The following is a 13,474-nucleotide window of genomic DNA, read 5'->3' on the forward strand; positions in this document are numbered from 1 at the left end:
TGATTTTTTATCATTTTATATATGTACAAAAGCAAAGTTTTTTGAACTATTGATAGAAGTGGAACAACTTTTTTACTAGGAAAACATTTATAATTTACATAAAGATGGGTTTTGTAGGAAAAAAAAAGATTTTCAATCATTTTAAAAGGAAAAATGGTAGGTGAAAATTAGTTCATTCTTTAATAAATCGTTGTAGTGTTAAGATTTCCCGTCTACCTACGGTGTAAAAATGCATATTAATTATATTTGAATATTATTATAATATTGTCCCTGTTCTAATGTTATTTTAAATAAAGGAGATTATCCTCACTATAGTTGTAGTACATTTTCACTGATCTCCTTGGCGATCAAATCAGTGATTACATGACAGTCGGACTCGACTATTTCAATTATTTTATCTACATTTTCAACAATTGATCCCCCAGAGCGTAGTACATCTTTCTCATCAAAATTACCAGGATATAATCAACGAAACCAACATTGCACAAGATTGGCTATTATTTTATCAGAACAATAAACACTATTTACATTTTTAGGGACCTGCCTTGGATTTTCGTCTTATTCGAAAAAAAAAACTGTCAAATATTTCATATTTTCTCTTTGCTGGTGTTCATTTTTGAGTCACGCTCAAACAATATAGAATCAAACAATAAGAAAACTGTTTAATAAGTTATATAGTACAAAATAACTTCTATTTAACACAATCGAGCGTAAACCAATTACACTTATAGCTTACGAGATACATACTACTAAAGCCATCATCTATTAGAAAAATAATGGATTTATTTTTACGACATTTATTACATTAAAAAAATTTCCATACTGATTGTTTGAAAATATTATATAAATCGTTAATCAATGGGGACAATACAAAAGTATTTTTTGGGATCGATAAATCGTAATCAATTTGGAATGCACATAATTTTAAATTAACTTTTGGAATTCTTTCTTAGTGACAAATAATATAAGTCCGCAAATATGGTCCTAAATTATAAAGTTCGACTAATGAAAAAGAAGAAAAAAAAGAAAACTCATGTTTAGTAAAGATGATGATTTGATTGTATTTTTTTATAAAGAAAAACTCAAGGTATTAACCCTTTATTTTACTACTTTTTATATACTTTCGTCCTTCATTCCTTTATTATTTATATACTTTGTATTTTAATGTTTCATAAAAAATTTAATAGCAGTACTTGGTCCTTCGGGCTGTCTTTAATCTAATATATAGTTTACAAATAGTACTAGTGTTGGATTCAAATATTACTTGAAATACGGGAAAAATGTGTTTTCAACTTCTTCTTAGCAAACTAGAATATTTTACACATCGAAATTTATAAACCTGGGCCTTATTCCTTTGAAACTAAATTTTATCGCCAATACCTTTTTTTTTATACTCCGGTAAAATTAAATCTGATAGATGCGATCCTTTATTTCTCTTGATAATGTCTCATTTAGGGTTAATTCGTGTATTTAGCAATTTTTTGATCGACGTTTAGTTAACTTAATTAACTGATTTGCTTAAAGTCGTTCCTATATTTTTCCTTTTAATGCCATAGATTATCCTTTTATTTTTACATAATACGCACAAACTCATCAAAACAGAAGTGTACTAAATTTAATTGCAAGTTTTCTATAATGTAATGAATATATCATAGACACTTTTATCTTAAATAAAAATTTACTGTTTTTATGTAAAAATAACAAATTATATCTTGTTGAAATCTCAAACACATATTGATAAGATTTTTTGAAGATAAGGATATGTTTTTTCTCGATATTTTATATTCATACAAGTTTTTTTAGCATTTTTATTGATAGTTAAGAGTGTAAAATGTATGGTATAGGTAAAAAAAAATTACAAAATTTAGATGACGTAATTTTTGCAATTGTTCAGTTGTGTTTATTATGTAGTAAAATACGAATTTTTACCTAGCTCACACTAACTGTGCTTAAAAAGGATGTTGACTAAAGATAAAATTTACTCAAACTTGCTCGAAATATTATTTAAAAACTCAACTTAACTCGAACAAAAATGATGAAAATTTCAAAAAATTGAGTTATTATTTCTCAAATTCAAAGTGTCATTCAAAAAAAACAGTAATAAACTACTACAGACGCCGGGCTTTATAATTAAAAGTAACAATTGATGTATTAAAAAAGGAAACACCCATCACATACTTACATATGTGACAGTTATCAATAACACGATCTCAACAGAACTCGAAAATTGGTATGATGTTCCAACTCGAACACAACTTTACATATAACTCAAAAATTCTAAAATATTTACTTAAATCCAACAATGATTGGTTCTATTTTAGTCTCAAAAATTTTAAGCAATACAAGTTCGAAAAAAAACAACCATAGATTTAGTTTTTATGTCCAAATGTGAATCTATTTAGTAGGAATGTATTGGTGGCAAAAATTTTACTTGCCGTCCGGATCTGTCATGAGCCTTAAAGAATAGTTTACAAAAAGCGTCTCAAGAACAATACTTGCTAATTGACTTGATCATATTTTTGAGTTAGTGACGCTTTACTCAATGTGTCACTGTTATTTTAGACATACAATATCAAATAAATAATTGAATAATTAATTTAATTATGAAACGACAAAGAAAAATTTTACACTACTGCATATGAAAAAATATTTATGATGTCTTGAAGGGCTTAATTTTTAGGGTTTGAATTTAAAAAAAAACATTTTGGTAGTTATTTTGTAAGGTTTCAACGAAGACAAAAATAATGAAGTAAAATTTACTAGATAATAGGGGTTTTTTTTTATTATGAAGGGCTTATATAACAATGAAAAAATTATCATTCTTTTATGCGTAATCAAACTAGTTATTACTTTACACTTAGACTTTGTGTCTTCAAGAATGACGTAAAAATAAAAAACTCTGTTCAGTTTCCTAACTAAAAAAAGTCTTTGCCACATTCTAGGAAACATTTTATATTCCTTTAATAAAGACTACGTTAGGACTGGGGTGCAAGTCAAAAAATTTAAAAATCACTCACTTGTGAGCATGTGAATAATAAAAATATAGGCAATTTTTTAAAAGTTTTTGTAAGTTTAAATACGCATTTTTTTAAGACTCCTACAAATTTGGACTTGTACATGTTTCAAAAAGATGTCCCTTTGACCTTTTATAAAAATTAGACTATACCTTCAATAGTTTTTAGGCACTTGCAAAAAAATGTTAAAGTAATTTGACACATATCATAAAACTTATAAATTTGGATGTCAATATCAAGATTTTTAAATCTAATAAAACAGTAAAGCTATGTTGCTTTTTTTTTCAAGTACTTTTTCAATTGTCCGGGTTACCATCTAATTTTTTGGTCTCTTTTTTACCATACCAGCAGGTTATACGACTTACAAATAATCACATCTTTATATTCTGCAGGATCAGTGTATTTGATTTACATTCTGCTTGTTTTTTTTACAAATTTCACTTATAATCTCTTTTTTAACATTTTATTACCCCTATCCAATGATTATTTTACATTTGGAAGGACACTGCACATGTAACCTCATTAATGGAGCATTGTAAATAAATAATAAGTAATTATTACATTAAATAACAAGAGTAAAAAAGATTTTTTTTTAAAGTGAGGAATCAATAACGCAGAGATAGGGTATTATATCATCGTCCAAAAAACCCTCACTGATGATTTAAGTATTTTATCATGAAACTGTGAGAAAATAAATAAAAAATTGTCGGAAAATTTTAATCTTTTGTGGTGAAACTTGAAGGACTGCTTTAAAAGCAATTATCAAGTATTTTGGTCGAAAAAATACCAATGTTTTTCTATTTCTTTCATATCTAAATTATAATCCTATATTTTCAATACTAGTGAGTATAGACCACTTATTAAATATCATCAACTTTTTTTCACTTTTTTGATGGATGAGATAGTTATTATATTGTCAGTTCCTTCGTAGTTTATCATATTTTGCTCTACTATTGAGAGAGTCTCTTGATGAACCTTCTTTTATCTATAAATTACATTAAATTAAGTAATTCATATCTCACTTAAAAGAGAAAATAAGTTTAATAATAATAATTTAATAATAGTTTTTCCAGATATTAAGTAATCCACATTTTAACAAAGAATTAGAATCAATTAACGCATTCGTATCCTGCTGCTTTTTTAAAAGAATTTTTATGACAATGATATGTATTCACTCAAACGATGAATGCAAAATACTTTTATGCAGAAAAATGATCTATCTTATTATTAGTATTTACGGTTATACATACTTAGATGAATGTACTTATGACATTTTATGTACGCATATACTATATAATTTTTATGGTTTCAAGTGAGAAGGCTTTTATGACCATGACAGGAAGAAAAGCCAAGTTTTTAATTAAATTATTCACACAATACTTAATTGTTATTTCAAAGAGAAACATATACTTCAGAAAAGAAAAATGGTGGAAGGAATGTTCCTATTTTGAAGAGTATGGTGTACGTCATACATTTATTAATTAACGTGTCAGAATCCACCTTATACATAATATATAAAAAACAGTTGACCCTCAAATATAAGTATAAAAGGATATCAAAAAATCCTAATAAATTTTCGTTTCATGAAGTAGTTTGAAGGAATGTAATAATTCAAAAATTTGGAAACCTTTGTTCGGTCTAAAGCTTTAAAGTAAAGTGGCAAAACATCTTTGTTAGCTTGAGTAGATTCCAGGTCGTACTCATATTTTTTTGCAAATAAGATGTCCCTTTTTATGATACCACAGATGACGTAACGTTATAATTTTCTGTCATTTCCTCATAAAATATATGTAACTCTTTCTTCTTTTCGCAGAATACACATTCGTAATTCAGTGAAAAGGCTGATTTCATGGATTTTATAGTTAATTGTAGAATAATATGTAATATTACTCAACGCCCCAAACAGACAAGGAAGTAGTGGTTTATATTTACATTAATTGTATAAATATTGATGACGTGGTCTTTTTTTCGCCACTTGATTTATAGCTTTTGTCCAGTCCCGCTTTAAATCTTAAGGAAGTGTACAAATCGGACGTATCAGTCCTCGTTCCATTGAACAATCTTCGCCAAATGACATCATCATCAATAAATATCGAATATCTATAATCCAATATATATATTTTTTTTTAAATTAAAACTTTAATTAGGCTTAAATATGTAATAAAGGCAAACTATTCTCGTGCATGAAAGATACTTAAATTTATACGAAACTAATTCCTTTGGTATACTGAGTTATTTTAATATAATGGTAGATATAGTAAAAGGAAATCCATTATTTTTTGAATATATGGGTTTAGTAATGTATATCTTACTATATATAAGTACAATTGGTTTACTCTAGATGGCGTTAGAAAGATGAAATTTTCGTACAAAAAAACTTCTTCGTTTTTTAACTTTTAATAATTGTCATTAAGGACGACTGTATTGTGCAAACATAAAATTATGTACATCTAGGGTTGAATAAGGTATATTTGTCACAAAAAAACTCTAATATTCAACCCGTTTGTGAACGGTTTTTATCATATAAGGAAATCAGTTAGAATATGTAGTTAAAAGAAATTTATTATTTTTCCAAAAGATGACTTTAGGCATGTGTAATTATGTAAATGCGATCCCTTTACGCTGAATGTCGTTAGAAAGATGATATTTCGTTTAGAAAAACTTTTTAAACAGTTTTGAGATTGTTGTATATAGTCTTGATTGAGCTTGTACTCAACGATGGACATTTGCAGTAATAAAATATACCATATTTTACCGTTTTTCTTCAAAAAAGGTGAAAACTCAAGCCAGGTGGCTGGAAATGTGAATATTCTTTATGTTCCGGATACTATAGCAACCAATAGGACGCAATTTTGGTTGGGTCGATTCCATTTCGATAATTTTGATGTGAATGATACAAGGCCGAATATGTTAATAAAATAATGGAAAACGTCGAGTTCAACCTTCATATAAGCACCGTTTTGATTGAAAATTATGATAAACATAATTAATAAATAAAAAATTTTAATAATGGAACATGAATAAAAAAAAGTACACTGTAGAGGGCTCTTTAAAATTTGAATCTGTTTGAAGAATCAATTGTAGGGACAATGCTAGACCGGACGTAGACAGTAATGATTTTAAATCCTACATTAAAAAAGAGAACGACCCTAGTTATCTGAATTAATAACATACTAAAACAGTTAGAATTGAGTTTATTTGTTTTTTTAGAACGTATGTTGAGGGTGGCCTGTAAATAAGTATATTATGTAAATATTAACAAAATCCTTCTTCCTCAAGGTTACTTTTAATAATAAAGCCAACAATTATTATAAATCTCTGAATCATATCAAGATAAGTCTCACTGACCGAGTAAGGAGGGAAAAAATTTAATGAAAATATAAGCTGTGCATGGAATTGTCCCATGATTAATAAATATGGAGAAAGTTAAAAAAAAAAGATTTTTTGTTTTCAATATGGCTCTTTTAAACGTTCCATAGTATATTTAAATCAGACAAATATAAATGTGGGGACTTAATATGAGCAATAAGGTTGTTTCGTTTAAAAAAAAGTGTTTAAAGTTATTCATACAACAAGATAAACTTTCAAAAGAAAAGTAAATAAACTTTATTTACATTAAAATAACAGATCAACTGAAGTGTCAATTTTTTGCAATATTTGTTATTAAAAATAGGAGACCGTATAAAAAAGCCATCTTGTAAAGCATTATATACCTTTTTCATTGTAGCCACTAAAATACACTTTATTTATTACAGTCTTATAATTGCTTGTACAAACATTGTTGTTTAAAATATATAACCTTACTCATATAAAATTTGACTTTATTGCATGAAAGGTATTTATATAAATCCCACATATGTACTCTGTATATGTCTTAAAATATGGGTCAACTCTGCTTTGTATATTTGCACAATACGTATAAATGAACAAAAGTTAATAAATTTATGTTTTAATTTATAGAGTGTGATATTCTAAACTTTTGCTTAACATTTAAAATGAACAAAACAAGCATAATATATTTTATCATTTAAAAAATAGGTTATGACATATAAAATCAATTTTCTTTTAATGGTAATAGTAATGAAATGATTTGTGGAACCTCAAATTGGCCAAATCATGAGGAAAAAGTGTTTTTTTTTCTAAGGAACTAAACTTTGACAAAAATTGATCTAAGATTCGTTGTAAAAAAGAGAACCTTCTGAAATATTATTTGCACGCAAGATGTCGCTTAATATGATATCATGGACGACGTTAATTTTATTTTATTTTTGTCATTTTCTCTTATGCAATATACAACTTTTTTCTTCCCTTCGCAGAATTTACCTTGTTAATTCAGTGGAAAGGGTAAAACCATGGAGACTACAGGGAAATAATGAAGTTTCGCTGTCCCAAATATTTGAAAAAAGCACAAAAACCATACTTGCAATCGGGAAAAAGTCGGAGCAACACTATAACGAATGGCTCGAACTTTGGCACTCAGTAAAACGTTCGTTTGCATCGTTAAGAGAGAATTTGAGGCCTCTAAAGGTGGTTTTGAGATACCAATAATGCAACAAAGTATGAAATAGCTCCGAACGTTTTTTACTATTTTAAGTAAACAAACTTTGGGCTTCTAAACTCGCCGGATCTGAATCTGGTATTTTTTTTTTTTTTTTTTTTTTGTGTTGTACCCGATAGAACGACAAGTCAACTGAATCCCTTGCAACATCAAAGAATAATTTATAGGTCATTATCAAGAAGGAATTCTCGGATTTGCCAAGGGGCCCATTGATGAAGGCTGGCTCGCGCCTTAGGCCTCGTATAGGGATAGTTATTAAAGGTGGAGGAGATTTTATTAAATAAATTTAATTAGAATTCATCAAGCTTTCGGAATCTGATTTTATTGTTTCAATCTGATAACTGGTTGGAGAAAAAATTGTGTTTGAAAAAAAATCCTTTTTGTGGCAGAGATAGCTTACTAACCTTGTGTCCTGCCGGTACATAAAAATAAAAGAAACAGAAAATCAAAGTGGTCACTCTTATAATTTGAAGAATGTCTTGGAGGATAGTACCTTGGCTGTCATGACATTTTTATAGATCAGCTGCAAGCAGACGTGACAGGAAGGAAATCAACATAAATTCCACTCTGTATGGCTATAACAAAGACATATAATTCCAATGTCAATCCTCAATTCTACCTCGAGCGTAAGAAGGATTTATAACTCCCAGCAAATTGTGATTGATACTCTTCATTTTTGATGGACACATGCATTAGCTGTTACTTTATACATATTTAGCTGTTCTGTCTAGAAGAATTAAATAATAATGATAGCGGCATCGAAGCAAAATGTTCAAATTACCAACTAGAAAAGGTGTTGCCGTTTTCTAGTACATTTTTATGCATATCTAGTTATAGAATAATACTCTAATCTTCAAACAGACAAAAAAAAAGTCCCACTAAGAACAGTGCCTTATACAAATAATGATCCAGTGGTCGCTATTTTACAACTTGGGATATGGTTTTGGAACAAATGAACGGAAACGCATTAACACATGCCTAAAAATTGCTGTGCATATTTGATATTGTACAGCTCTCTATTTACGTTTAGCTCATTAAATACAAACAAACTGTTTTGCTGGAAACTTATTAATGTTTTGCCATATTTGCTAAATATTTTTATTTAGTTAAAAAAATAAACAAAGTTGTGTAATTATTCATGCTAAAGACAGAAAGAAGTAACAACACCTGATGGAACAGTTATTTTTCATATAAAAAAAAATCAAGGTCAGATCATATACGAATATTTTTTTTTTTTTACTTTCCTCAAAGAGATCAACCTAACTCAAATAACTAAATTTATTTACAAAATACTGACTACATAGCGATAAAAATCGATTAAAGGCTTATTTAAAGAAAATAATTTTTATGCTAATCCTATTCATTTCCATATCAAACCGTACAAAAGACTATATTATATATATATACGCATTTTTGTAAGAATTTAAAATAAAATGGTGACACTTTTCTCCTTTATGAGTTTGTAAATGAAAATAGAAATGAGATTGTTTACGTCAAAGGTTAAAGAAAAATTTGAACTTTAACCATCCACCTTAATTTTCAACCAAATCCTACTTAAAAGGGGGAAAAAATTTCCCATAAAAAGCTTAATATTGCATCAATTAAATGATAAAAGTAAGTGAAGAAAACACATTTTCTAAAAACTAAATTGTCTGTAAAACAAAAGTGTGTGCTTTCCGTCAATTTCAAGAGTTTCATCATAAGTAACATTGTATTTTCAAAGTTAATTCAAAATGAGGTATTTTTATTCAATATTCCACCTCGTACAAATTTCTTGTACTTTTTACAATTTTAACAATGAGTGTGTGTAGCTATAGCTCAGTGCATCATATTATAAAAAAATATTATAGGATTATGCTCAGCTTCATCAAGGGGGCCAATGGATTGACTATTAGGTTTTGAATTGTTTAGTGTAGGATTAATTTAAATAATTTTGTGATCAGTGGAATGCTTAACTGTCTTGGCTAAGATGTCGAATTTTGAGCTAAAGTTCATATTCGTGTTAATTACATGTACATTTAACGAAATAGTTAAAAAGCCATCGTTAAACATGTTCATACAATATCTTACAAATTGCACAATTTTAAAATTATGTACATAAAATTTTATTTTATTTATCTAACTGTTTAAATTGTTTTCATGTGACGTCAGGACTTTTGATATATGTCCTTTTAGGACCTAAAAACTATTACATTACAAACCCTTTTTGCATCAATATGAAGGAAAATAGTGAATTATTGGCACACAAAATGGGACCAATAAATAAAAGCACTTGAATCTAACTATCTATCAAGATGTTATAAATATCTTACTCTTAAAATGTATTAAAAATATGTCATTACATCGTTATAAAATCATATTTCCGTGCTGTAGATAAAAATGAACTATTTTAATTCAAAGTATAAGATATTTTTATCTAACTATCCTACTTTTTTCATCTATAAATGTTGTATAAATTTAGAAATGGGGATTTCTTTCCCCTCACCAGCAAGATTTTTATTTCAAGAATATTTGCGCTCATAAAAAAACACAAAATTAAACATTATAGTTTCAAATTAACATTCTTAATCCATTCATAACAAAAATTAAGGAAAATTCTCATTGAAAAAATAAACACAAAAGCAATCAAAAGTTCAATAATACAACATAAAATAATACAGAATAGCATAAAACACCTTCTAAAGGATAACAGCATCCACTAATGTACTTTTAATATTGACGAATAATTAAGTGAAGAGTGTTTTCATGTCGTACGGAAATCGGTGGGAAGTATTTTATTAAATGGGATGCATAACTCCACGTAGCCCCATCAGAGGAAGGTATCTTCAAAGAAAATATTGCGTACCTCGCAGCAGCGGCTATAAGTATAGATTTATATCATTAAGACTAACCACTCGGTATACAGTAATTTTCTGTGCTATGAATGGCTATACATACTAAGAGACATATTTATTGACTTTTGTTCTTGAGAAATTTCAGATATTCGAGAGGAAATACCAAATAGAATATATCCTTTAATTTCCTCTTCTTTATAGTTTTCGATAAATATTTGATTAAACACAATTAACTGCTTAATTATTGAAAGAACTGGACAGTCAACAAAAGCGTGGATACTATTATACAACATTCGTCCTATACAAGGACTTGAAACCTTCAATAGCTGTGTCGTTATAAAGAACTTAGCCATAAATTTCCTCCCATCATTTATTTTCAAAGAAAGTACAATTTTCTTTTCCCAGGATTTATCAAGGTAGAGAAGAGATATAAAATGAACGAGTATTTCCTTAGCTTCTTTGAAAAAAGACATTTTGTTGCCAAATTTTAGGCACCAAGAAGTTAGTGGAAGGAGATATACAGCCATTCTTTAAAGGGGAAGATTTAGACGATTTTTCCATCCCAGATAATAATATCCAATGATCTGGCAAATCTTATATTTACTAGTTATAACATAAACATTGAAGTGCAAAAAATATTATTTTCTAGATATTGAATTGGTAAATATTTCTTTTCAATTATATCTGGGGTTTCAGACTATTTGAGCACTTTTACACTTGTATATATTGAAGGCGATTTTTGAATTACAAGCAAAATATATCCTTATAAAATAAATCACTTGCTTTTTTATTTTTTAACTCTAAATATTGGTTTTTTTTTGTTTGTTTGTTTTTTGGTGCCATCATTTAATTATGGGACAGTGTTAAGATAAAAAAAAATCTTCCCATTTTAGAGGGGATGAATTATACATCAATTTTTTATTATGCTTAAAGCTTTTAAATCTTTGTAAAAGCTACAGTAATTTATCTTTTATTTTAAAGTAGATTATGCTTCCAGAAAGTATTTTTCAGCAGTAATATTAATTTGAACGTTTCATTATATCAACTGAGGGCAAAGAAATAAAGACAAATCCCTGTCATTATGAAAAAATGTCATTGGTATGTAGAAATTACTTCAATGTCGATCCTCAATTTTACTCTTAGTTAGTCCAACAAGGACATAGAGTTATAATTCTCTAACCAATCCTCAGTGTTGTTCGCCGTCATTTATGAGTACCAGCACAAGTGATTACTCTATATTTTTATGCTGGTTTTTTAAGAATTAGAACAATATTGATAACATATTTGCAAAAATAAAAAAACAGTCTTCATATCGGTACGCGTAAAAGTCATATTTTTATACAACTCTATCTATGAGATTTAATCCATAGAAAGTTTATTTTGGGGTATTATAAGTTGGGAAAGAAGTAATTCCGTTTTTAACTTTATTTCAATGATTCATAAGAAGTCTTACAATCATCTGATTTAAGCCAAGTATGCCCCGTGGGGTCATCGCTCTCCCCCAACCTCTTTCGATCTTGCCAGCCATTTGCATAGTATTAAGGTTCAATATACTACGGCTAAATCTGGTATTCCATAAAAATTGGCAAATTTAATGTTGGCGTATTCTTATTATCGATCATTGTTATTACGCAAAAAAAACAAAAATCAATCCTTTGTTCTTTGTTTCCTTATTGTCATATTTTTTGCAATAACAGAGGATTACTAGCAATGGTGGTCTAATAATTAGTTAGTAAAGAATAGAAATTCGAAGTGCTATGCTGCAAGGAGATTTAATAGAGTATTTTAGTGAAGAGCATGTATGTTTTCGGCTATAAAGAAATTTTGTTATAGGATTTAGCATAGGTTAAAAGTCTTAAAGTTGAAACTTTTCCTTCAGTTAACAAAAAGTGAAATACAGAGCAGCTCAATGTTTTAAAAATCGAATGCAACGCATCCGTGCTAAAGCAAGACTACCTAAGATCCTTAAAGAAAGTTTACAAGAAAAATTATATCTTTCCATAACAATGACTATATAAATTTTCTTAAAATTCATATTGATAGAACATCAGCTCACTTACTTCTGCACTCACTCTTTCACTAATTGCAAGGTCAGATAATTGTTAATTCTGGAGCTACAGATTTCTGGATACATGATGTTCTTAAAATTCCAAAGTTGTTGCTCTGTCGTTAGAAATAATATATTTCAGTCACAGCCTTTATAGAAATCACGTCAGTATTGATCAAAGTAAGCAACGCTGACATAAAGAAGACTAATTTAGAGTAATGACCAAGCTTATGAATATCATATTCAAACAGTTTCTAGTATTGCAAAACAAATTAGAAGTTCCTGGAATCTCTCATCAATTAAGGCAGTGTACTGGGATGGAAAACTCATGGAAACTCTGGAAAATCCTAACCTTGGATTGCATATCTATTCAATAATTGTTGAAGAGAGAGATATTTTAACTTGCATGTAGAGATCATATTGTAGAACGTTTACTTACACATTCTTGGGATGCATTAAAAAATGAAATATCAACAAATCCTGAATTTCCTTTACTTGGAAGATTTAAAAAAAAAATTAGAAATATTAAGACACTAAAAATGGACTGTCTTTCAATACCTAAAATAAGAGGAGAAATGGAAAAATATGATAATTTAACTTTGCAAGTAAGCTTTGGGGTTTCTCTATTCAAGAGGTAAGGAATAAGAATTAATTCAGCTTACAATCATCTATCTTGGCGGAGTATCTCTGAAATTCCAAAAATAAAGACACTTTACAATGCTCGATGGATAGCAAAATTTTATACTCATTGAAAATGATACTAATATCCGGAAGAATAAATTAATTTCCATAAGGAACAGTTTTTCAACCTGAACAATTGGAAAAGTTAAAACAAATCATACATTTATTTATATATTTCATTATTCCTTGGTTGATAACTGCCCAATGTTCTATTTATGCTCCCATAATACTTTAAATCTAATGCATACTGTTCTAGAATATACGTAATAATGCACAGTTTACATTGTCAGGAGCCACTATCAATGAAAAGGGGTTGCATATGTGATGATTGACAGAAGAA

At 28.4% G+C, this 13,474-nt stretch overlaps 1 protein-coding gene across 4 annotated transcripts in view; it reads left to right on the forward strand.

Annotated features, from left to right (window-relative positions):
* The window catches only part of LOC121120399 (uncharacterized), a 386,468-nt gene that overhangs the window by 272,756 nt on the left and 100,238 nt on the right, over nt 1–13,474 (forward strand). The window lies entirely within an intron of this gene.

Source organism: Lepeophtheirus salmonis, chromosome 6 (genome assembly GCF_016086655.4).
Source record: "Lepeophtheirus salmonis chromosome 6, UVic_Lsal_1.4, whole genome shotgun sequence".
In the NCBI taxonomy this organism is placed as follows: Eukaryota; Metazoa; Arthropoda; class Copepoda; order Siphonostomatoida; family Caligidae; genus Lepeophtheirus; species Lepeophtheirus salmonis.